The sequence below is a fragment of the Ovis aries genome, chromosome 20 (genome assembly GCF_016772045.2).
Source record: "Ovis aries strain OAR_USU_Benz2616 breed Rambouillet chromosome 20, ARS-UI_Ramb_v3.0, whole genome shotgun sequence".
Taxonomy (NCBI): Eukaryota; Metazoa; Chordata; class Mammalia; order Artiodactyla; family Bovidae; genus Ovis; species Ovis aries.
The window spans coordinates 39,676,492-39,703,314 of NC_056073.1; the positions used below are offsets into that span (position 1 = coordinate 39,676,492).

The following is a 26,823-nucleotide window of genomic DNA, read 5'->3' on the forward strand; positions in this document are numbered from 1 at the left end:
TATCTCCTAGTCCTTTCCTAAAATGTAATCGGGTGACCTAAGGGCAGGAAGGTTGTCTGAATGGCACCAGCATGATTTATGAAGGGGCTTGGATGTGAAAGTTTGCCACGCTGGATAGTCAGCTCTGACTTGAGGCAGTGCTAACCCAATTTGTGTCCAGTAGACTAATGGTATCACCGACTTGATGCACATGAGTTTGGGTGAACTCCGGGAGTTGGTGATGGACTGGGAGGCCTGGCGTGCTGCAATTCATGGGGTCACAAAGAGTTGGACACGACTGAGCGACTGAACTGAACTGAACTGAGACTATATCTGGGCAAGTCACTCTTTATACCTCCATTTTCTTGTTATTGGTGTCAGAAGTTGCAGTAGCATCATTTTCTAAATTCCCTGCCAATGTCGCAATTCTGTGATTCAGATATTCCTGAAAAGTTGAGTGTACTTTTTTTTTTTTTCAGTAAGTGGAAATCTATTTTCCAATGAGCCTGGAAATCTATTTTGCAATTATTCTCTCCCCAGGGTTTACAACTTATCAGCTGTGTGTTGTGGCTTCTAACGCTGTGACTGCTCTAAGCCCATCAAGAGGTTAATTACTTGTAAAGAATAAGGAGCTGCTGGAGACCTGTCACACGTCCAGGAGAGCTTTGGAGTTTACCTCTTCGGTAATGTGAATAAACAAATGTCCTCCATGTATCTAGTTTCCAAGTGGAGGCATGACAGTACTGGGCTGTGTAGCCTGGAGAAGGTCAAGTTGCCGATGGCATTGAGATCTGAATATCATGATCCATCAGGACTGTCTGTATTCTCCAAGAGCTTCTCCAACCAGAGAACAAATAATACTTTTTAAAAAACAACTTATTCCTCTATGGTTTACCATTTAAACCTTTTTTTTTCATTTTTAAAATTGAAATATAATTTGTGGTGTTTCAGGTATACAGCAAAATGATTCAATTATATATAAGTATTTAGTTATGTATATATATTCAGTTTTTGATTCTTTTTCATTATGAATTATTATAAGATGTTGACTATAGTTTCTTGTGCTATACAGTAGGTCTTAAATAGTACCATTTTTGATTGTTTCATCTTGTTCTCCTGTAGTTGCTAAAAACTCCAAATGAGGAAACAAATGAGAACATTTGTCAAAAAACATTCTAATTGCCAGCACAGTTCATCTTCTTTCCCATTCTTTTCTGTCTGGAGTGGGATAGCCCCAGGCCAGGCCTTTAAACTTGCTTTCCTATGACTTAAGCAGTCCCAGGCATTTTAGCCCCATAATACTGCCTGACTCACAGGCTCTGTCCTGAAGAGTATTGTCTTGATTTGCTTTAAAATATACCAGACAGGAAATTCCTGCTGCATATAGGAAAGGTATATGTTTACACACACACACACACACACCACCAAGCATATCTATTTTCATGCTTCCTTTCAGTAAAGCGTTGAGAGGAAGGAAGAACTATCTAACCAGCTTTTGGTAGTTGGCAGGAATGTCCTTAGTGGGAATCTCAAGATGTTAAGTTTAATTTTTGCAGTAGTTTATTGGTAGTTCTAGAATGGCAGTGTGTTTTAGGTAGCCCCATTACTTCCATGGTAGTTCAGATGGTAAAGAATCTTCCTATAATGCAGGAGACTTGGGTTCAATCCCTGGGTCGAGAAGATCCCCTAAAGGAGGGGATGGCTACCCACTCCAGTATTCTTGCCTGGAGAATTCCATGGACAGAGGAGCCTGGCAGGCTATCCAGTTCATGGCATCGCAAAAGAGTTGGACATAACTGAGTGGCTAACATTTTCATTTTCGTTTGTTATTGAGTAGGACAGCAAGGGTCACCAGGAATATTCTGTAGAAAGTGGGTGTATAAGGAATTCCTTCTTTTCCCCATTCCCCTTATTTTGTTTTTCTGGTTTGCTGTTTTATGTTGAGCGAGGATGGTTATATTCCATCAACAGCATGTTACAACTTGTCGAAAATTACTCAGCCTTCAATGGTAGTGTGCTTCAGTGTTGAACAGGTACTTAACCATTTCTGAGTTTCCTCAGAGAACCGTGGGCAAAGGCCAGAGTCAGGCATTTTTCCTGTCACTGAGATAGAGGCCTCAACCAGGAAAGCCTTGAACTCTTAACTGAGTTGATAGACTAGTACCACCTTACCTCTGGAGTTTAGCTTAGGGCCCTCTTTCTTCTTATTCTTTCTGTGACTTCAGAGCTATTTCAAGAATTATTTCTTGGGGCTTCCCTGTTGGTCCGTTGGCTAAGACTCTACCACTTCAGCCTGGGTTTGATCCCCGGTCAGAGAACTAGATCCCACATGCCCAGCTAAGACCAGCACAGCCACCGCCACCCCCACCTCCTGCCCGCCCACCAAAAAAAGGAAGAAGAAGAGGAATTATTTCTTCTAAGAAAAATTATTCACTTGTACCATGTGTGTTTTCCCAGGTTATAGGAGAGGGATGGACTCCTAAGAGGCAGAGATTTCATCAGTCCATTTTTTTTTAAAAAAAAAAACAAGGTTTTTTAAGAAAAGCCAGTAAATGATATGTTTCATATTCATGGAAATTCATCAAAGTTGCTTTGGCCTACTACCTCCTGACTGCTTTTTACTTTAGGTAACCGCTGTGATACAACTGCCTGGAGTTTGAAAATAAGCTGGAGAGCTAATGCTATTAGTAAGTCCTCAACTGTTAGTGCTGCAGGCACTCAGTGAGCATAATCCACAAGTGGTCCCTGGAGGAACTGAGTTTTCATGGGAATGTTACATACCTTTGCTGGTAGAAGCATGATGGTGTTAAAGGTGGCTACATAAAGGACAGTTTCTGTATGTCTTATATTGGATTTGATGAGAACTTCGGACAGAGGTTTTTTTCCAGCCTCTTAGTTGCTATGGCAATACTGATTTTTATTCAGGTTTGGTGACCTCTACAAGTACCAAATAAAGTTAAGTATGATAAAGGAAGCCATATGTGTCCTAAATACGGATATATAGATTGAATTTACTTGCATGTTTGCCTTCATTCCCCTGGTGCTTATTATCGTGTGTGTGTGTGGGGTGTGTGTGTGTGTGTGTGTGTGTGTGTGTGGTATGTATGTGTTTTTATTCTTTTATCCAGGCTTCTTGAGGAAAAAAAAAGAGACACTGATTCATAGTATCATTGTCTTTTGTTTTCCCAGGAAAATTCTGGGTTTGTTACTAAATTCATTTTTCTATAATCCTGAGTTTAATCTCTCCAGATAAATCTTTTTTTGTTCCCCCTCTTGCAAACACAAGGCACTTTGCTTTGTTTATGTTAATAGAAGTCAGGTTCATCTCAAAGAATTAGAAGAAATGCCAGTGATTTCTTAGGGCTCTTAAGTATGATTTTTTTCCCCCTTGTTTCTTAATATATTGCCCTTTATGGACTTTCGTTTCAGGTGTCTGAAGGTGAGATTGGAAGATTCTAAGAATTTACTGGGCATATCAGATGGTCTGGTCACTACCAAATATATTAACATATCTGTAAAGTAAACCCTTTTGGATATTTTCTCATGATAAAAGTAGAAAGTTTAATTTTGGAGATGAAGAGGTTTTTCAGATATCTTAACTAGATTTTGTTACAGTGAGGTGAGAGTACTTTTCAATGGAACATTTCTTATGTACCAGCCAGTGGATGGCTTGGCTTTCTGGTTGTAATTACATGCCAAAGGCTTGGTGGTTATTATTTTAGAAGTTGAGTTCATCATGGATTCCCCAAGCACGAAGAGTAGTGCACCCTGATTGTCCACATTAAGATTGTAATTCCATCCAGGGTTTACGGTGTCATCATAGAAACTAGATGGAATTACAGCCCCAGGCACATTTTGGAAGACTATTTATTGACATTCTTTATAAAGTTAAATAATTTTGTAATGGGATTTAGAAACATAACCCTGGCCACATAAAAAGTTCTCAGTAAATATTTGTTGTTTATTTGATTGACTTCATTTATACCTGTAAATAAACTTTTTTTTTTTTTAAGTCTAGGGAGGTTGTACTTAAAAGTATTTGTAGGGCTTAAAAGAAATCTTGTCGGAAAAGGCTCTTAAGGTTTTCTGCATGTTATTGATGGAAAAAAAATTGGCCCCCAATATGAATACGTTAGTTAATCTTCTTTGTTTCTAGCTTGAAGTATAATATTGAGTGGGTCTAGTGTCCAAGAATCTTTATTTTCAGCAAGTTTGACTATCCTGTGTATTTCGTCTTATGTAAACATCTGTTTCCAGCATAATTCTCGAAAACCTGTGTGTCTCATACCTTTGAGGTGGACCCCTATGAGGGAAATAACTACACAACCAGAAACTCTGGTTGTCTGTTGGAATAGTGAATGGGTGCTTTTCTATTGAACCTTAATTAGAGCAAGAACTATGAGACTAATTCACTAATTCATGGTATGTTACCAGATTGGAGATGGCCTCTGATTTTCATGCTTCTGGACATAGTACTTCAGAAGACTATAAGGTTGGAAGCTCAGAAGGAGACATTATATATTTCAGAATCTGATATGGTTTTTAGTTTTAGAGTCTGTGTTATTTACTGTAGGATGATTATATATAATCTTTTTAACAAGGTATTACTGGAAGCACTATTGCTTGTACCATCATGCCCTGCAAGATATAGTATCAAGACGCTAAAAGTCAATACGTTTTGAGTAATTTTTTGAATTTGCATTCTTGTGAATTTGTAGGCATGTGTGAAAGATTCTTCAGAAATACAGAAATTAAAAAAAAATACAAACATTTCAATTAAGGAAATTTGACATTGATATTCTTTTAATTATCCAAAATAGTTAATATTTATATACAGTTATATTAACCATCTTAACCATGTATTACTTAAAGTTGTTGTTCCTGGAGGTCTTCCAGTTTTAAAAGTTTGTATATAGACTAGAGATAGTAAATACATAACAGGTGGAGCTAAAGTCAATACTTTCTGCTCTCAAAAGAACTTACTGAAAAAGAAAATATCTCACTTTGTGACATTATATTTTTGTTGAAGGGCTTGGTACCACTTGAAGCATGTTTCATCTTTTAACAGTTTAAAGGTTTAGCAATGACCAGTTTCTCTGTTTCCTGATTTGTTACCGTGCAGTAAAGGCTAACTTCTTTTTTTAATCACCTGTACACAATGAATACCTGTAAACATTTAATGTCAGCTGTGTAAGTTAGATGCAGACTTAACAAAATCTGACTCCTTGATGCATCTTACCATGAGCAGAGAGCAGCCTTCTCCAGCTTCTAACAGGGAAGACTGCTGGGTTTTACATAAGTTGACTTTAAAAGTGGTGGGTTTTTGGCATGTGGTGTGCGTGCAGCAGTAATCCTGAGCCTGCCTTTCACAATGTGCAGAGAGGCGTCCGGGTCGGTGGGCGGGGGAACCACCTCTGTGCCCTCAGTTGTTACTCATTCAATTGTTCCTCACCAGTAAAGGGAAAACCCAGAGTCTGTACCCAACTCGTTCTCAATAATGGGGGGTGGAGGAGAGGGGCTGGAGAGGCCACGATCATTTGGCCAAAGGTTTCATTTTAGAATAGTTTAGCAAAATGCAGTTTTATTATTTGACTTCCAGTGTGTGCGCGCTTAGTCGCTTCAGTCGTATCCGATGCTCTGCGATCTTTCGGACCATGGCCTGCCAGACTCCTCTGTCCATGGGGTTCTCCAGGCAAGAATACTGGAGTGGGCTGCCATTTCCTTCTCCAGTGTGTATTCCAAGCTCATATATAAGTGGCACGAGTGATGAAAATGGAGTATAGTAGTGAACAAAATTTCCCGTGTACTTACTGGTTCACCTGGTATGGCAGTGAAAGCTTTTAACTTTTTTCCTTATGTAATAATTCCTGGAGCTGTAAGCTGAAGGGGGTGTGTATGTGTGTATTTTGTTTGCGAAAGTTAGCAAATATGTCAGTCCGTTGATCATTTCCTCGGTTTTCCGAAAGAAAGTTTCATTCAGTATACTTCTGGTTTGTTCGCTGTAAAGACTCGTGCACCTTTAGAATATGAAGGTGAATTAATGAGGAATCCTTTATTCTGTTAGAAAACACTCCTAGGAAGGTGACACTTCACTTGCATATAAGACTCTAAAAATGTAGAGGTTGTATAATGAATTCAAAGAAATGAATTATGTATTCATTAAGAAGGCATTATCCTTATTAGCAGAGACTCAATGATTATGGTTTTGCAGAATGCTAAATACTTAGGAAGGAGTGGGAAAGAATGTCACTGGCCTGGCACAGCAGGGTCTAGGGTGAAGTCTCTGGCCTGTCATTAACTGTTGTGTGGCCTTTGACAAATAACCTAACTTCTCCGGGCTTTAGGAAAATGAGGAAGTTGGATTACATCAGTGGTTTTCAAATGTGGCTTCAGAAACCCCTGGAGAATTCTAGGCCTCCCACCAGCCTCTGTTGAATGAGCCAAAGACTTGGGGGTGGGGGTGGGGAGTGGGCAGTGAGCAGAGGTTGAGGCCCAAGGATCTCTAAATTAGAGTTTCAGTTCATGAAGCCACAAAATCAAATGATCTTTAAGACCACTTCCAACTCTTCTGTTTTAGTCTCTACAAAAAAATAGCTCTTGATCATCCAGTAAGGAATTGAGACTCTCATAAGAGAAAGTTTTAAATGAGAAGAGGGGGATGGATTCATCAGCTCTGAGGGCTGCAGCTTTCCTGCTGTCAGAGGAGTCTAAGATCTTCGCAAAGGAACAGAGATGAGAGCTGAGAAAGGTGATTTCTCTCTACCGTGTCCCCTGTGAAGAGAAACTTAAGAGATGAGAGAAGAAAATCCCTGGAGTCAAGATACTGCTGGATGTCCCCGTGCCTCCGAGCTATCACCCGTGAGCTGATTCGTCGGCCCTGAAGTCTGAATCTGAGTTAACAGTCAGATGATGAAAAAGTGGCCGTATTCTGTCCTGGTGTCAGGCCACTGGGGCGCCAGGAGAAGAAGTGTGGCACAGACCAGGCCCCTGCCAGGGGCGCTGACAGCTCCTTGGCACCTAGAGGCACAGCCTCCGCCCCTACCGCCTGGGCACAGATAGTATCTCAGGGGAATGGGGTCGGGGCGCGGGGGAGGAAAGGAAAGTCGCAGGGATCCCAAAGTGGTAATATCCATAGTGGCGGCAGAGCAGTTTGCCAAGAAGAAAATGCTGGCACTAGGTTGCCAAGCATGTTTGTACTAGAATGGGGTACAGACATTCAAACAGAGCACTGTCTGTTTGCAAGGACTCATGTGAAAGGTTTGTTTGTCCCAAGCTGAAATCCAGGAGGAGTCTGTCTGTCATAAACACTCTCAGGTCGTCTTTAAGCCCCCTTGAATCTGATCTCCAAAAGAGGGGAGACAGAGGACTCGACTTTTCAGCTATCTAGTGAGGAAGGAGATGTTTTTCTTCTAGCCGTCGCTGCCTGTGAGAATTAAGGAGAGCTCTCTGTCAAAAGTTCCTGCGGGAGGGTTAACAGAGGTGGAAAGTTGAAATAACCTTAAAGGCACAGAAGCCGAGAAACTGTCCTCTTCATCCCCGCAGCCACAATTAGTTTTGGAAGGCTGTGCAGAGACTCAGGGCTGTTCGTTTAGAAAGCAGCTGTGTTGGATGCCTCCGGTGTGTTGGCCCATTGGGTACCATATCTCTTCCGTACCTTGTCCCCGCCCAAGGTGAAGAAAGCTGTATCTTGCTTGAAGCTAGACTGATGAATGGACATCTAGTTTTGCACTCTGAACACACCAGCAAGTGGTTGGTGACCTTACAGAAGGAGTCCTTTTTGGTAAATAGCCTGATACATATTTTTAAAGGCCTGATGGAAGAAGGCAAAGGATGCCTTTTCTCTTCTCTCATGTTTTGGAAACCTGGATCTCATCAACCTTCTGGTTGGTTTTGGCTGTCAAGGCTCCTTATGCCAGAGCCAGTGCAAGCCAGGTTTCTGAGGTTCTTCCTGACTCATGTTGGCAGCCTCTTAAAAATAACTGTCGTTCCAAGTTCGGCTTAAATATATAACTCAACAAATAAATACATATAAAGTATATGAATAGAAGTAGGAAAGTGTGGATTAATAGACCAAAAAGTACCCGTTGTGCCATGAAAAATACTATAAAACACTCTTAGGAAGGTTCTTGCTTGTGTTATTACTTGTGCAGCAAATGTAGAGGCGCTGACCCACTTCTCATGACCGATCATTTCAGATTTCTCTGCCGGGAGGTTGCGAACTGCCAATCCCTTGCAAATTTCCTTGATGTCATGTATGCCGTTGGTTTACCCCAGGCAGTGCATGCGGAAGTGGTTCAGCACTGAACCGCTTGATCAGTGGTCCTCTGATAAAAAGAGATTGTGCGACTCCCCCTCTCCATGTTCCTTCTTTTCTTTCATGAATGTCCTTTGTTGCTTCGAATGAGAAATCCTCGAATATCAAATTACAAGATTATTGCTGATTTTGAAAATGAAAAGTGAGAACAGAGAGTAGAAAGGAGGAGGGAGGTGCTTCGTGTGGGAGCTGATGTTCACTGTGTTTGGGTACAGATGTGGGCAGGTATGGGGGGAGTGTTCTGAAGGGGAACCAGCTGCTCCCTGAGAGTGAGGTCAGGACTCAGGAGTTCTGTGCCTCTGGCGGCTGCAGTCCCTCAAGGCTTTTGGGGACATTACCATTAAGGGGATAGGTGACATCAAGCAGGGTTTTCTGGCAATTGTTTGTTGTACAGGGAGCTCTCATTTTCAGGTCCCAGCTGTGTTCAGAAGAGTCAACATGGGCACTTTCATCACACATCTTTTTTCCCTCCCAGCTTCTGTTATCTGCCACGATATGTTTCCATTGGCATTGAAGTGCAGGGTTCTTAAAATTGCTGACAAATAATCTCCATTTCACATTTCGCTGGCACCGTGGTCTCACTGTAAATGCTCCTGGTATGTTCTTGGGAAGTTGCATAATTGCAGCTACTCGAGTTGACTGTGCAATATGTTCAGTGACTAATGGCCTAATCAGGACTTGAAAAATATATAAACAGTTCAACAGAAGCCATTGATTCACTGAGCTCTTTTCAGCCAGACAAGGGTGAGCTAATGGGAACAGCAAAGACGGAGGTGTGCAGCTGCAACTTGGGGTGTTGAAGTCAGAGCCTGCCCGCAAATCCCGCAAACCGCTGCAGCCTTGCTTGTTGGTGGTGCATCATCGTTCATTGTTCCCCCGCTTTGAGTCTGGGGTGCCCCAGGGTCGTCCTGAGTGGCTCTTAACAGGTGTTCCTTAATGTGCATGGTACACGTGGCAACTCTGCGCCTTTCCTCTAAATGGCGCTCTGGCGAGGCTGCTGGACTCATGTGTCCTCTGTGGCTTCACCCGGGGTTCTAAGGATAGAATTACAGCAGAGACCATGCCAGCCTGGCTGCAAGACTTACCTGGGCACATGGTTGATTGACACGTTCTGTCATCCTCAGCGGCACCTTTCCTTCCAAAATTTACAGCTGAGATGCACAGAGGTAGAGACTTGCAAAGGAACTGAGTAGCCCCGCCCCCCAAAATAAAAGGATCCCCAGAAAAGTTGAGCAGGAGGAGTATCAGTCATCAGTATCTCATCCCCTTTCCTTAGTGATTTATTAGAGAGCCCCTAAATTCTATACCTCTTCCCCCATCCATCCCTTTCCCATACAAAATTTTTTCTTAGCTCCACCACCAATTGAATGTTTCAATTTTTTTTGATGACATCCTTCAATCTCTAGAAGCTAGTCTCTCCTCGATGTAATAATTCAAATCATTCCTAATTAAAACACTAGGAATTTGATGTTTTCTAAAATGATCGACTGTTTCCTTAGGCACATGTCAATTCATTCATAAAGAAAAAAAATAAAAAGAGTCCTTTCACGCTTTCTGTGTCCCACATTCGTGGTAAAGCTTACCCTTCTTTCTGGCTGTTTAAGAATTATATGGCCAGTGGGCTTCCATGTGATTTATTTCACTTGAAAGTTTTAAAGCTACTGGAGTGGAGGTATAATGGATGAGAATTTATTTTGGAGCTCAGGACACTGGACTAGAAAAAGAAAAGGAAGAAAGGGAAGGAGTAGAAAGAGGTGTCTGGGGGCTGAGCAGACTTCTGGGGGCTGCTGTAAACAGTAGCCTTGGCCTCGGGCTGCCTGCTCTCACCAGAAATCCGGGGTACAGAGCCAGGAGCCAGGACAGCATCCTTATCTAATTAAGTCCTTCACATTCTGTTCGAGTTTTATTATCTGTACTTCATGGGGGAGACCAGGGTTAAAATACTCCAAAACAGTGGAGAAGCAAGGGAAAACAAGAAAAAAAAAAAAAAACAAGCATGAAGGACCTTGGAAAATCTCTGGTACTTATTTGGCTACATGTTTCATTTCTTAAACTAGCAACCAGATTCAGTATTTTTTAAAGAAAAGACTTTTAAAGTTGCTCTTCATGCCACATCATTAAAAACACAAGATATGGAGCTGCAATAACAAGAAATTTATTAATAGGCACTAGAGTTAAAGGGGTTTCCTGTTACAACAGAATGAATCAAAACCTGCTGGAAAGCACGGCCACTTTAGCATTCTTCAGCTAACTCTTGCCTTTCACTCGAGGGATGTAATAATAAGAGAGGAATGGTTTGAATGTTTGGACATTATTGTGTGTCCCTCCAGTGAGTCTAACCCAGTGGTTCCCAGACTTCTGTGTATGTGAAAGTTGCTGTCAAGTGTTGTCTACACAAAATCATGTTTGCAGTGCCTTATGGGAAAGATCAGGGATTTTCAAAGTGAATTTGAATTATATATGACATTTGTTTAATGTTTGAACTTAACCTCCCACATAAAAACTGACTCTACTATTTTTTATTTTCTCTCTCCCTCCCTCCTTTCCTTACCTTCTTGCCTTTTTTTTTTTTTTTGGAATATTTATTGATTTATTTTCAGTTTTTTAAAATTCATTTTTATTGGAGTATAGTTGCTTTACAATGTTGTTAGTTTCTACTGTACAGCAAAGTGAATCAGAGACACACGCATGCACACACACGCACACACACATGCACACACATGCACACACACATCCCCTGTATTTCCAGTTCTTTTAAATTAATTTTCATTGGTGTATAGTTGCTTCACAATATTGTATTAGTTTCTACTGTATAGCAAAGTGAATCAGACACACACATACATGTATCCCCTCTTTTTTCAAAAAAGATCAACTTTTTTCTTCCCTTCCTTTTTCCCTCCCTGTTTGGTAGTTTCAATTCTACAGATCTCTCTCTCTCTTTTTTTTTGGTGAAATTAAAATAGTGGTGTCAATTTATATTCAAACCAGAACCTTACTAGCTTGCTGAATATTCAGATCTCTTAGAGAAAATAATGAAAATATGCTGTAAAAGTCTATCTGAATTCCCCATCCGGTGTTCCTACTCAGCTTTCTGCCTTCAGTTTCTCATTTTTAGCTGGAAAAGTGTACCAGCCAAAAGACAGCCAGGTTCTTTGTGAAGCAAAGCATATCAAACCATCTGTAGATAAAAAAGTAACATTTTGGCTTAAAAGCCACCTTCTGATGTAAGACAGAATGAAAATTATAATGATTGATAGAGTATATGGTATTATTCAGAATTTGAAAATAAGATTTTCCTATAAATAACTCAAGATATTCCACGTAAGTCAAGACTTATGTGATACAGATATGTGCATTTTCTCAAAAATCAAGAGAAATTAAACTAGTACCCAAGAAGTTGAGTTATGAAGCAAGAATGTCAGTGAAGATCCTGAAAGTAATTTAAACATTGGCATCGTACATACTTCACTTATATCTGTCACAGAAGATTAATTTTACCCTGCACTTTTGCCGTGTGACATCGACCCCATTAATTTATTTCTGTCATTTCTGGTTGGCAAAATTAAAATAATTCAGTCCTATAAAGAAGCCTTTTTTGCCATTGTTAAGATTCAGTGGCACAAATGAAAGCTACGTCTAAAGTTATTGCCAGAATTTAGGGGAAAAAACCAAACAAACAAAATTTTAGCTCAAACAGAAGGTCTTTCGGGCAAACAGTCATGGATGAAAGTTGCAAGAAAAAAATAAAAAAACTCGTTAAGTTCAGCATGCACCAAACATTTTCAGACAACCATTTAGTGTCTAAAAATTTCAGTTTGAAGTGCGTGATAGATACAGAAAACAGGGCATGTGGGTGAGGAAAATAGTGAATTAAGAGCAGTAATAGGAAATTGTAAACAATTTTATCTGAATTTCATCAATTGCTTTTTACTCACATTCGCACTTGGTTACCTATTGAAAAACAAATGCAGGTGAACATTTAGCTGCTTAAAAAGGAATTAGCTGATTGAAAAGACAAACGTTCCTGTTGAATTTACCTGAAGAGTAACCCTCAAAACACTATTGTGAAAACACATCAACCTTCACTAGTATGAATGAAGCAGGATCCAAGTAAAACGGGTAGAGTAAATAGGATTTGAAGAAAAATCCTAATATACAGGGTTAAATTTTTTTAAAAATTAATTAATTTGACCCTTCTAATTTTATAACAAAATACATCAAAAATAAGTTCATGATAAAGCATTCTTTATAGTAAAATCTTTTTGCACATGTTTGATGCTAGTCTTAGAATAGATTTGCCTGGAAGCTGGCTTTTGATCTTATCTGTTCCAAAATAATACCCAGGTAGTATATAAAATTCTCCCCTCCCCAATATTGTTTTCTCCCATAGCTAGCCATCTGTGAGAAAGCTCTGAGAAACCACTCTAGACCCAATGATGAGAGTACAGAGGGAAAATAAGCCAAGATTCAAAATTATAATTTCATGTCAAGTGTTATCATCAGACATCTCAAGTATTATATGACTTTGAAAAATAAGTGTTGTTGGCTAAGCATTATGTGACTCCCTGCCTTCTTATCCAGGTGGATTTTTCAAACTTGGTTCATTCTGGGAAGGGGGATTTAAAAATAGAAGACACCTTCCCCCAGTCTGCACATAATTAATACCTGTGTTCCAACTTGGAGCCCATCACTTGCCAAGTTCATTGCTTGTCATCTCCCAGGACTCCTCCGCGGTCCCCTGATTCACGCCTTATTGTTTGTTTACATGTTTGTCTCCCGGACTAAGAGTGGAGAGCTTTTTTAGGACAAGGACAAACTCTTGTACATTTCCCGTGATGCTTTATGCCCTGTGGCCACTCAGACGCTATTCATTGATTTGTTTTTTTTAAAAAATTGCTAGCTAGTAAATGAAACTAAAAGAGCCAAATGAGGTAAAAGCTCAGATCTGAAATGCTAACAAAATCATGTAGGGGTGCCATGAACGTGGGATAAAGTGAACTTGCTATTCTAGATCCTGTGGTGGACTAGAAGAAAATCAATGATTGATGCTCGCGTAAAACTTGTCTTGGTCAGCTGAACGTTCCAGAGCAGAGGCCAGTATTGTAGCTAAATCTGTTCTGGAGATGGAACAAACCGAAAGATTTGAACCAAAAAGAATCACACTGAAATTCTTTGGTCACCGTGAGCCATCCACAATGGAAGACATAATTTGTAAGTTGGGAGTTAGGGTGGGAAACCCAAGTTTGTATCCTTTTTTATGGAAAAAATATCCATTCTGCCACTTGTACTGCTTTTTTTTATGGCTCTGCCATAGTTTATTATTATTTGTTATTATTGACTGTTTATTCTCCCACCACTACATGAAAAGTGCAAGGACCATATTTTATTCATATGTATATCCTTGGGGCCTAGGTACTCAGCAAATGCTGAATGAGGAAATAAGATGTTTCAATTTCCCTAGCAGCGAGCAAGATACATAAAACTGGGGCTAAGACTAACAAGAATTGGTTTCATATGCTAGTAATTGTGGGTTTAGAAATAAGGAGCTACTATATACATTATTTTTTGAAAAGTGTGTTGTATACTTGAGTAACTTTCAAAGTAAAAATTACAGTTACGGAATATTAAATCTGGCAGGCACCAAAGCTCTATTGCTCAGTCCTTTTAAGAGCATCACCCTGCTTTTCTCCATGAGCCAGATAAAAGCTGTTTGTTAGTAGACAGTCTTTGGAAATCTTAGCTTGTATGTATTTCCACCTGATTGTAAACTCACCCACCCTTCATACTTTAGTATCAAAGGTGCTGTCATCGTCAGCTTGATGGGGGTAGCCAGGTTGGAGACACAGTCTCTGTGCTGTTATCTGTCTTGATGTTTTCATTCATCATGTAACACTTTAGAGTTTGGTATTTTGCATATTGAAGACAGTGTGTATGATGTCTGAGTTTCTTTTCTCCCCACCCTATCTTGTCATCTTCTTTCCTGGCAGTTCCTGCACCCAATTTTATATAGCAAAGAAGAGACTTGTTGGTGATCCGGTGGTTAAGAATCCACTTTGCAATGCAAGGGACATGGGCTTGATCCCTGGTTGGGAGCTAAGACCTGGCATCTTAGGATGGAGCAACTGAGCCTGAGTCCCACAACTAGAGAGAGTACGCTGTGACACACAAAGCCCCCACACGATTCAGTGAAGACCCCATATGCTGCAACGAAGACCCAGCACAGCCAAATCAATAAGTGAATTAATATTAAAAATAAATAGCATAGGGGATTCATCTTCACCTCTCCCTGAAAACTCTTTTCCTGCCTGTCCATTAGCCCTTCGGGTGTCATGAAGGCTTGAATTTCAAATCCTCAAAACAAATTGAGAATGTGTAACACCTTCCCAGAGGGCTTCCCCGGTGGCTCAGCAGTTAAAAAAGAAAAAAAAAAAATATCCTCCTGCAGTGCAGGAGCTGCAGGAGAGACATGGATTCCATCCCTGGGTCAGGAAGATCCCTGGAGAAGAGGGAGAATCCCATGGATAGAGGAGCCTGGTGGGCTGTAGTTCGTAGGGTCAAAAAAGAGTTGGACACGACTTAGTGACTAAACGGTACCACCTTCCCAAAAGATAAAAGAGAAACTATGAGTCTGTAGGGAGCAGTATTGACCGCCAAAAGGCCAGTATCATTACAGAAATGGAGGAGAATCCAGAAGGAGCTTGGTGTTTGGTTCAGGACCTGGGCCCTTAGTCCTTCAGAGTAAGGTGACATTATTTGCAGAATTTATAAGATTATTGTGCATTGAAGAAAGGTCAGTGAGAGAAAAACGTCGAATTCTAATGTCTTAGAATTAATTAATATGGCCACAGTTACAAAGGATTAACGCACTGAGGTTGATCTGTTAAAATGCTATTGGTTACTTGTTATTACCAAGGACCTGTACGCTTATTATATTCCCTGTAAGAGCATTGTGTCAAGCCACCAGTCTGTGCAACTCAGACGACCACATCCACCTCAAACAGACTGATGGTGATTTTATGAATTTAATATCCAATCTTAGAAGCTGTACTTTTTGTTTAAGATTTCAGTAAAAATAGGAGCTGTGTTTTCCATTTACGGTTTTGCTCTTTTGAAATCGAAGTGGAAAGTCTGAGCGGAATTAAGAACTCCGTAAAACAGGATCTCTTAACATCTCGGTTTAAGTCATTTTCTTAGAGAGAATTTGTTGAGGAAATTCTCTTATTTCTTTGGTAGACTGATTTCTTTTTCTGAGACGGTGGCTATGCCCTGCGATCTGATTCCCAGACATCTGTTCTGTCATCAGAGTCAGGCTAAGTCAATCACATGGGTATTTGATTTACACTGTGTTAAACCTTGTGATTGAAAGAATTTTTATTAGTGATGTCAAGATAATAAATTGCAGAGAGCTTTCGACAGTTCTCTGTAACAGTCAAGTAGCAGGCTTTGGCCTTTCGAGCAGTGGAATGGATTGTGAGCTCATCGTCAGGTCACTGTGGAACAGCCATGTTTCCGTGGCCTGTGGCTGGGAGTAAGCGTACTGGGGCCATTAGAAAAGGCCTGTGGTTGAGTTTTGACTTAGAGCTGTTTTAAGAATGCCAGACAGACTGAACTCATGGGAGAGTTTGAGTGAGGCCGGCTGTAATGTAAGTGAAATATACACGCAGGTTGGAGGCTTCTGCTGCAGTGGGAGAAACTGATGCAGGAAAGGAGAGAGCACAGAACACCAGGTAGACTGATGTACGCCTCAGACCAGTGGGTATCAGCCTGGGACCATTTCGAGTCCCCAGGGGCCAGTTGGAGACACTTTTTATTGTCATAACTGGAAGGGGGTGGGTCGCTTTGCTGGCGTCTAGTAGGTGGAGGTCCGGATGCGGCTGCTGCTTTTGTTCAGTTGCTCAGTTGTGTCCGACTCTTTTGTGACCCCATGGACCACAGCACGCCAGGCTTCCCTCTCCTTTGGGGTAGGGGTGGGGCATTTTTCTGCCTACACAGAACCCAGAGCATTTTTCAGTGCCATTTTCGCTGAGCTGCAGACAGGAAAAGAAGGTTTGTACAAAGGGTTTGAAATGATCCTCTTTTCAGTGGTATAACTTCAGTGTTTCAGAAGCCGTTTTCCTTTTAGTTAGTGTGTTGTGACCTCACTAGAAGACATTTGGAGAATGTTGAAAGGAATTGTTTAAAGTGGCAATGACACATTCCAGTAGAAGAGAAACCAAGAGGAAAACAAGTAGCCAAGGAAACTCCAGATGAAGGGAGTTGAAAACTTTGAAAACTTGAACGTGCAGCTAGTGCTCACCTGGGGATAAGGGGAGGTTCGGATTCCTGGGCCCCTGCAGCCTGGGTAAGTGGGTTAGGGTGGGGCTCTGGGGGTTGTATTTTTAATGTGTCCTTTTGCTTCTCTGGTGGCGCAGATGATAAAGAATCTGCCTGCAATGCAGGAGACCTGGGTTCGATCCCTGGGTTGAATTCTCCAGGGAGGATCCCCTGGAGAAGAGAAAGGCAACCCACTCCAGTATTCTTGCCTGGAAAATTCCATGGACAGAGGAGCCTGGTGGACTATAGTCCGCAAAGAGTTAGACACAATTGAGCAACTAACACAACACACTCCTGTGATACATTTAGCACAAAAGGTTCTTGGATCACACACTAAGAAACAAAATGTAAATAACTATTTTAAAATATGTACATATATTAATAATTGAGTATAAAATGAAACTATTGCATAATACTAATGTTAGAAGACAGAATAAGGAAGTATATTAAGCATAGTAAGTTCTTGACATTTCAGTTACATTTTGGGGGATGTGATTTGTTTTTGGCATATTTGAATCCTTATTATATTAAGCCATATTTATATTCAAAGTATATAATGATTTTGACCCTTGATTGTTCTTGTTAAGACTGTCATCTTCCCTGTGTGATTAATTGTTGTGTTGATATAAATATGGTTTTGGCTTAGTAATGTTCAGTAAGAACTAATGGCTCTTGGGAATGTCAGTGACTCTCTGAGTCCTTTGTAAATCAGATATAACCAAGCTATTATTACAGGCTTGTTTGGAAGCTAAGAGATAACATTTATGATTTCTTTCTTAAAAAAGATTTCTGTTACAGTATAGGGTATTTACAATGTTGTGTTAATTTCTGCTGTACAGCAAAGTGACTCATATATATATTCCTTTTCAAAATCTTTTCAGCTCATATTCTTTTCCATTATGGTTTATCAAAGGATTGAGTATAGTTCTCTGTGCCATGGCAGCACCTCATTGTTAATCCACAGTTTGCATCTGGTGGTGGCAGTTTTAGTTGCTGAGTTAATGTCTGACTCTTGCAACCCCATGGACTGTAGCCCGCCAGGCTCCTCTGTCCCTGGGATTTCCCAGGAAAGAATACTGGAGTGGGTTGCCATTTCTTTCTCCAGGGCATCTTCCTGACCCAGGGATTGAACCTGGGTCTCCTGCATAGCAGGTGGATTCTTTGCCTGCTGAACCACTGGGGAGTCCGTAGTTCGCATCTGCTGATCCCAGACTTTCAATCCTCTCCCCCAGCCCCGCTTCCCCCTGGGCAACTGCAAATCTGTTCTTAATGTCTATGAGTCTGTTTCTGTTTCTTTGGTATATTTATTTATATCATATTTTAGAGTCCACATGTAAGTCATATCGTATGGTAGTTGTCTTTCTCTTTCTGACTGACTTCATTTAGTATGATAATCTCTAGGTCCATCCATGTTGATGCAGATGACATTATTTCTTTTTTTATTTATATAAATTTATTTATTTTAATTGGAGGCTAATTACTTTACAATATTGTATTGGTTTTGTCATACATCAACATGAATCTGCCACAGGTATACACATGTTCCCCATTCTGAACCCCCCTCCCACCTCCCCTCCCCATACCATCCCTCTGGGTCATCCCAGTGCACCAGCCCCAAGCATCCTGTATCATGCATCAAACCTAGACTGGCAACTCGTTTCACATATGATATTATACATGTTTCAATGCCATTCTCCCAAATCATCCCACCCTCACTGTCTCCCAGAGTCCAAAAGACTGTTCTATACATCTGTGTCTCTTTTGCTATCTCATATACAGGGTTATCATTACCATCTTTCTAAATTCCATATATATGTGTTAGTATACTGTATTGGTGTTTTTCTTTCTGGCTTACTTCACTCTGTATAATAGGCTCCAGTTTCATCCACCTCATTAGAACTGATTCAAATGTATTGTTTTTAATGGCTGAGTAATACTCCATTGTGTATATGTACCACAACTTTCTTATCCATTCATCTGCTGATGGACATCTAGGTTGCTTCCATGTCCTGGCTATAATAGTGCTGCGATGAACATTGGGGTACACGTGTCTCTTTCAATTCTGGTTTCCTTGGTGTATATGCCCAGCAGTGGGATTGCTGGGTCATATGGCAGTTCTGTTTTCAGGTTTTTTAAAATATAAATTTATTTATTTTAATTGGAGGCTAATTACTTTACAGTATTGTACTGGTTTTGCCATACATCAACATGAAAATGACATTATTCCATTCTTCTTTTCAGCTGAGTAATATTCTGGTATGTGTGTGTATGTATAGGACATCCTTATCCGTTTATCTGTCAATGGACATTTAGATTGTTTCTAAATGGCTGTTGTAAATAGTGCTGCTGTAAATATAGGAGTGCATGTAACATTTGTGAATTTCTTAACATAGAGCAGTTGCTCAGTAAATGCTAACTTTACAAACAAATTGCCAGAGAATTTTTCTGGGACTTTGATTTTAAGAGTAGAAACTTAGGAGTTCAGAATTCCTATCCATCGAGTCTATAAGGCCTACTTTTGCTATGGTGTCGCCCCTGATACCTCTCGTGCATAAAATGGTTTCCTTTCTGAAGTCCCATGGTTCTTCTCTTATTCTCTTATTTTATTGCAAAGAGGTTGTACCATTTATACACACTGTCTTCCCAGATGGAAACTAATTTCCCCAAGGCCATGACCCATCGTATCAAGTACTTTACACTCCATATGAGCCCCTGGCAGACTCTCTTTCCAAAGCACTTATTCAGTACATTTGTTGGTGGAATGACTACAATTTAGACAATTATGGCACCATCTTACAACTTCTCAGATATTGTCTCTCACTTGTTTGGAAATTGAAAATGTTGCAATGACTTTTGTAAAAACAATTTGAGAATAGTTATTTACTTAGCTTTTTATGTTAATGATGTCACAATATCAAAAATTAGCTAGAGTAAATCTACTTTAACGAGGATGGTTTGTTATCTAGATGACATGTTCCACATGTAACATCCAAATGAACTATAACACTGAGTTGTTGGCAAGTGGTTGTGGTGAGCAGAAGCAGTCATTATACATTACTTAGTAAAATTCATATTCATATCTTGTCAGTTTATAGTGAGCCAGAGATTGAAAATAACAGTTGTTTCTGTTTTAGTAACTGCTTTTAAAAAATATCTCAAATCTTTTTATTTTCTTTAGTTTGACTGCTAGTAGTGTTTTTAATATGTGACCTTTCAAGAAGTAATGAAATGCATCAATGCAGCTTGGCAGTGCATAACAGAGCATGCTTCTAGGATTATTTTTAATGATTAAAAGTCAAATTGAACTTAAAAAAAAAACACCTAAAATACAGATGAGCCAAGTAAACCCAGAAAGAAATCTATGAATGAAATGTGGGTTCCTGGCCCTTTGTGTATTATCTAAGTCTATTTTCTCCAGATTTCTTCTTTCTTGCTCATTCGCCACAAAAGGGGAAAGGTGATGGGGATCTCAGAATATGTTTTATTGTTTTGTTTTGTTTTTTTCTTTTTGTTTTTGGTCTAGGTCCCTCCGAGTTTGTCCCATTGGTGTATTTTTTGCATTGTCCTTTCTCTTCCCTGGTGGTTTGAAGAATGTACTGTAGTTGTCCGTGGTTTTTGGTTGGGGAGGTACAGCCATCAGACCTGAGTTTTCTAGAGGCAGCTTCGATGCTGATCTGGGAAGGTGGATGGTGGAACATGAGAACGGCTGGAAATCTCGATGGGAGAGTGGGAGAGCTGGGTGAGAGCAGAGGTGGCAGGCTGGAGGGATGGAAAGGGAAGAATTCAGGTAGTGTAACCAGGAAGTAGAACAGTTAGAATTTGGTACAGCTCCTGAGAGTAATATGAGGGAAGGTGGAGGTGTGGATGCTGGTTGTTCCCAGTTTGGGCAACTCAGTGATGTCAGGGACCAGAAGTAGCTGAGTGAATCTGTAGACATGATGGGCCCCCAGACTGTCAGCTGTCACCCAGCATTGCTTGCCTTCTCTCCTTCATAACCCTTTAGCTTACCCCTTCTTGATTGGAAACCATGGCTAATGGCACCTTCAGCTTCCGTTGGGTGGCCTTGGGTGTCAGTTGCTTAGAAGTGACATCAGGGGCGTGTGGGCTCCACTGATATAAATATAGAGGCGAAAGAGAAGTATTAGTCTAGAGCTGTCCCAGTGCCCAATATGAAAGGCAGGATAAAAATGTTTGCTAAACTAAAATTACTCACTTCAGATTTCCAGAGCTATGGGAGAAGTTTAGTATTTATCGGCTAGGAACATCAGCCCCTCACTTAGTAATGCCTGATTCAGAGAACTTTCTTTTGTGGTACAGCATACTAAGGAGCTTCTACCAAGATAGAAAAAGAGAACAGTGCTTCCTAAACTATAATTACTTCAACGTTGCCATAAGTAAATATTTTAAATATACAAAAATGGCAACATCAGGAAATATGAGTAAGAAGTCAAGCTGTGACACACCCTCTTGCCCCCACCTTTGTGGTTGTTGAAAATTTCCACCAAGAATGATATATGCAAAGAAGGTTAAGGTCAGGCTGTGAAGTTTCATAGCAAAGCCAGCATTTTCATGGCCTTTCATTTTACAAAATTAAAATCCAATGATGTACCTTACAAATGGGAGTCCAGTATTTAAGTTAGGTAAGCTGTCATGGTAATTAGACAGGAGCCTTTACAGTGGCTTTCCTTTCTTAACCTCTGTACAGAAGTTTGGTATGGCAACAAAGCAAAACAAAACAGAACAGGACACAGTTCTGCTCCTAACTGTGTTGGTTGCAAATACACAGACCTTGAATTTACTTGGTTTGTCTGAGAGAAAGAGGCATTTGGGAGGAGAAGGAAAAAAATCTCATGAGTTGGACACAATATTGAAAGACTTTTGTTACTATTACTTGATATGATTGTGTCATTTTATACAAAGTGTGTAGCACGATGCTAAGAGGATGAACTGGATTCTTCTGTATCTTGTTGTCCTTGACCCACGGACTTCTAAATATTACTGAACTTCCCAAGTGGCACAGTGGTAAAGAATCTGCCTGCCAGTTCAGAAGTCGCAGAAGACTTGGGTTCAGTCCCTGGTTGGAGAAGATCCCCTAGAGAAAGGAATCGCAATGCACTTCAGTATTCTTGCGTGGAGAGTCCCATGAACAGTGGAGCCTGGTGGGCTACAGTCCACGGGGTCGCAGAGTCTGACACGACTGAGCAGGCACGAACTTTAGTAATCTGTATCCTTTCTCTGGCAGTTATTCCCCAAATCATGAAACACTCTCATCACTTTCCTGCTGCAAAGTGAAGAGGTGCTCAGTGAGTTGGATATTTTAGCATTCATTGAAAAGCTCCATGGCAGATTGTGGCATTCATATTGGAAACAGAGACATATAGAACATTTCAGAGGGGTGTGGGGACTACCAGATATGGGTGTCATTAAGAATGGCCGGGCATTGAGAAAGGTCAACACAACTGATCCATGGATTCTAAATTGTACTCCAAATCCATCCTTTCTTTCTTTCTTTTTTTTTTTTTGCCACGAGTTAGTGTACCTTATCTTTCTTTCTTCTAAAATCACTTCACGTTAGGATGGAATCTCACAGATAAGCTGTCATGAAGCTCCTCAGTGAATACCATAGATTGTACTATAGACTAATTACTCTCTTTCAAAATACCTAAAACTTCCGGTTGAGTGTACTGCTAATTTTGTTTAATCTTGGGACTGAAGGGAAAGATGTTTAAAAATAAAATTGTCATAAAAATACGTTCCTATGTTCTTCACTGTTCATCCAAGTGAGGAGAAATAGGAGCAAACATGATATTTTGTGTTCTGCACTGTGGGAAGTGTTGTGAGAGATTCTCCAGAAAGTCTCAGGAACACTCACCATCTACTAATAGTTGTTAAAGATATTGCTGTGGTTCAGTTGCTCAGTCGTGTCTGACTCTGCGCCATTCCGTGGACTGCAGCATGCCAGGCACTTCTCTCCTCCACCATCTCATGGAGTTTGCTCAAGTTCATGTCCGTTGAGTTGGCTGACGCTGTCTAACCATCTCATTCTCTGCTGTCCTCTTCTCCTTTTGCCTTCAGTCTTTCCCAGCATCAAGGTCTTTCCTAGTTAGTCGGCTCTTCATATCAAATGGTCAAAGTATTGGAGCTTCAGCAATGAATATTTAAGGTTGATTTCTTTTAAGACTGACTAGTTTGATCTCTCTGCAGTCCGAGGGACTCTCAAGAGTCTCCTCTAGCACCACAGTTTGAAACCATCAATTCTTCAGCACTCAGCTTTCTTTATGGTCCAACTCGTACATCGATACATGACTACTGGAAAAACTGCAGCTTTGACTATATGGACCTTTGTCAGCAAAGTGTTATCTCTACTTTTTAACACACTGTCTAGGTTTATCATAGCTTTTCTTCCAAGGAGCAAGTGTCTTCTAAGTTCATGGTTTCAGTCATTGTCCACAGTGATTTTGGAGCCCAATAAAATAAAATCTGTCACTGTTTCCTCTTTTTCCCCTTATATTTCCCATAAAGTGATGGGACCAGATGCCATGATCTTTATTTTTTGAATGTTGAGTCTTTAGCCAGCTTTTTCACTCTCCTCTTTCACTTTCATCAAGAGGCTCTTTAGTTCCTCTTAACTTTCTGCCATAAGGGTGATATCTGCATATCTGAGGTTATTGCTATTTCTCCTCACAATCTTGATTCTAGCTTTTGATTCATCCAGCCTGGCATTTCACATGATGTACTCTGCATATAAGTTAAATAAGCAGGGTGACAATATACAGCCTTGTCGTACTCCTTTCCCGATTTTAAACAAGTCCATTGTTCCATGTCCAGTTCTAACTGTTGCGTCTTGACTTGCATACAGGTTTCTCAGGAGGCAGGTAAGGTGGTCTGGTATACCCATCTCTTTAGGAGTTCTCCACAGTTTGATGTGATCCACACAGTCAGAGCTTCTAAATGTCAAAGGAAGAGACTCACACAAATGGAGCCATGTCACCCACCATCAGGCAGTACACAGGAGGTCCATACTCATGGGGGTCCCTGCCAGAGGCACTTTGAAGAAAGGAAGAGCTGGACTAATTCTGGAAGTGGAGATGTCTTGAGCTGGGCATTGGAAAATTATTAGGACTAATCTAGAAAGTTGGTATTCAGTATGTTTTGATTGATTCTGAATTAGCAGAAGAAAGGGCATTGATGTGCAAGAAATAATGGGCAGAGGTTATAGTGACCTGAGGGAACTAAGGGTTTAGAAAGCATTTGAAGAGAATAGTCCCATCTCCCTTGCCTTACTGGGGTGCCTTAGAGATGACGGGCATTTCACTGCCCTGTTTAATACATTTTAATTCTGGAGGAATGGAGAGGGAATAGAGCTGAGGGCACCTTGGGTCTTGCTCCCAGAACATCATTATGTTTGCCCTGTGCTCCAGCCTCATGACCTTTTAGGCATCAAAAGATTGGACTTCACAGCATCCTGCTTATCTGGCTTTTGAGACTTCATTTTCCATGGGGTGACCCTTCCGCTTTGGGAGGCAAAAGAATCTTCCTGTTTTGTACATTTATTTGGGTGGCCTCTGAGCCAATTCATTGAGCACCTCTTCACTTTGCAGCGGGAAAGTGATGAAAGTATTTCATGATTTGGGGGATAACTGCCAGCGAAAGAAACTGGATTACTGAAGTTTGTGTGTGTGTGCTCCGTCAGGTCTGACTTTTTGCGACCCCGTGGAGCCACTAGACTCCTCTGGGGGATTTTCCAGGCAAGTATATTGGAGTGGGTTGCCATTCCCTCCTTTAGGGGATCTTCCCGACGCAGGGAACGAACCCAAGTCTCCTGTATTGCAGGCAGATTACTGCTGAGCCACCTGAGAAGTTCAGCAAATGATTAATTGGAAATGAGGAAGCATAGTGAGGACTGGAGAGACCCTTCGGTGTCAGACAGATACAGATAGAGGTTAAAGTCCTGAATCTGTCTCTCAGTTATTTAGCCCTTTGAGGATGTTATTTAGCCCCATTCAACTTCATTTCTTCATTTATTAAAAATAGGAAAAGGGAATATATGTATACATATAGCTGATTCTCAGTGCTACACAGCAGAAACTAACAGCATTGTAAAGCAATTATACGCCAATTAAAAAAAAAACAACAACAAGAAAATAATAGGAAAGTGTCAGCCACCTAGGATGGTTGTCAGGCTTAAAGAGATAATTTCAAAGTTTAATACTGAAATATTAGCTATTATTACATGTGTACATTGACACCCAAAGATAACCAGTGTTGTTTAGTAATTCTTTTTAGTTCTTAAAGAGGTAATGGTTTATAACTGCATAGTGCTAAGCTAAGTGTTAGTTGCTCAGTCGTGTCCAACTCTATGTGACCCCATGGACTGTAGCCCACCAGGCTTCTCTATTCTTGGAATTCTCCAGGCAGGAATACTGGAGTGGGTTGCTAGTCCCTGATAACTACATAGTTACTTCATTAACTGATTTCATGAAATAGGCCTTTCTGAGTCTCTTTCAGGGTACTTAAAAAGTTGATTGCTGTTGGTTAAAACAAATCCTTCCTAGATTATTAAGGCCTAGGTTGGAAGAAAGTGTGTGCCGAAAGATTCTAAAGTACACACTTTTCACAGATTCCTACCTGGGAGAATCCAAATAACCAAATGTTTTCTTCATAGTCAATCCTGTCCAACTGACCCCTCACGGTTTATGCCATGGCTGTGGATCAACAGACCTTGTTTAGGGTCACAGAATCCTAGGATAGGAAGGAAACAATGTTCTGAGCTTTGCTTCTGGGAGGGATCTTCAGAACTTAGTCTCCTTAGTCAGCAGTTCTTGCTTTGAGAAGCTCCAAGACCTTTTTGGATGGGTGAGAGAGGTCTGCAGGGTCCAAACTATTTTTATAATTGTACTGGGTATCCACTCCTGCTCTCTCACAGGTGTAGTTTTTCAGAGCTGCGTGATGATGTATGATGATGTTGTATAGTGAACACTGCTCGAAAGTCTGTGTAAGTCAGTGAGCTAATTTTATTTTCCAGTGACCAGTGCATGGGGTTTCCCAGGTGGTGCTAGTGGTAAAGAATCTGCCTGTCAGTGCAGGAGATGCAAGAGACACAGGTTCGATCCCAGAGTCAGGAAGACTGCCTGGAGTAGGAAATGGCAACCGACTCCAGTGTTCTTGCCTGGGAAATTCCATGGACAGAGGAGCCTGGTGGGCTACAGTCCAGGGGGTCGCAAAGAATTGGACATGACTGAGCAATCAAGCAGGCACACGTGCACAACCGGTGCATGATGTTATAAAACCACACGTGGAAAAGGATCCATCCAAAGTGCAAGACAAACCAATGGATTTTAATGGAACTGAGTACAAGGAGTTCACTGGTAAGTTTCAGATTCTACTTTGCTACCACCCTTTAAGAAACTAGCCCTTGTTGGGTTTTGGTGTAACACTAAAGTAGCTTTTCACCAGTAGCTGAAAATGAAGGCTAGATTTTCTCCCTCTGTTTCAACCTAACAGCCTACCACAGCAACTTGAATTCAGAGACACTTTTGAGAATTTAACTGTTTTCGGTGAACCCAGACATGAAAGAGATTTCTGGAGCTGAAAAGCAGTCTCACTCTTCTCACTAACTTTTTTGTTTTGAAAAAATATGGTTATTTTGCTATTTTAGGTAAGATGTAGTGGGTACCTTGTTACTTAAGCTAAATGCATTAATGCAGATTTTAAAATTCAGTTTTCATTTTTAATATGAATGTCATTAAAGGTAATCTATGTCATTAACAGTGCTTTGGGGTCCTCAGTATATTTTATGAGTGTAGAGAGGACTTGAGACCAAAATCTTTGAGAACCCCTGGCCTCATGTATTGCTTACCAGGGCTGTATTCCTGTCATGCATGTAGATTGGTTGCCTATTCGAAAAAGTATTCTGTGGCCAATATATTTTGGACCAAGATGCATGCTTTGTCCCCTCTTAGAGCTTTATCATACATATTGATACACCGAAGTCCCTCAAGTGTGTTTCCCAAATTTTTTGCAATCTTTTTTTTCTTTTTTCTTTTTAGGATAACAGAATGTCCCACAATGAACTCTTATCAGCTCATTAGACCGCACTGACTAATTATCATATAGGTTGCCCTCTCCCCATTTTTCAAAAATAAAAAGCAGTTTTTCTCAGGTACTTTCCTTAAACTTCATGCTTTATTTAGAGGAAGGCCCAAGGAAATTCACCA

The 26,823-nt window shown here is 40.6% G+C and overlaps 1 protein-coding gene across 16 annotated transcripts in view; it reads left to right on the forward strand.

Annotated features, from left to right (window-relative positions):
* Positions 1-26,823, forward strand: part of ATXN1 (ataxin 1) — a 430,615-nt gene that overhangs the window by 85,229 nt on the left and 318,563 nt on the right. For 6 of the 16 annotated variants that reach the window (XM_060403504.1, XM_060403497.1, XM_060403499.1 and 3 more), the window contains one exon: positions 520-662. The exons of 9 other annotated variants lie outside the window; for them this stretch is intronic. The gene's annotated coding sequence lies outside the window, so the exon portion shown is untranslated. Of the gene's footprint in view, positions 1-519; positions 25,975-26,823 lie in introns of all 16 variants that reach the window. One more of the 16 variants, XM_060403501.1, reaches the window with a different exon arrangement.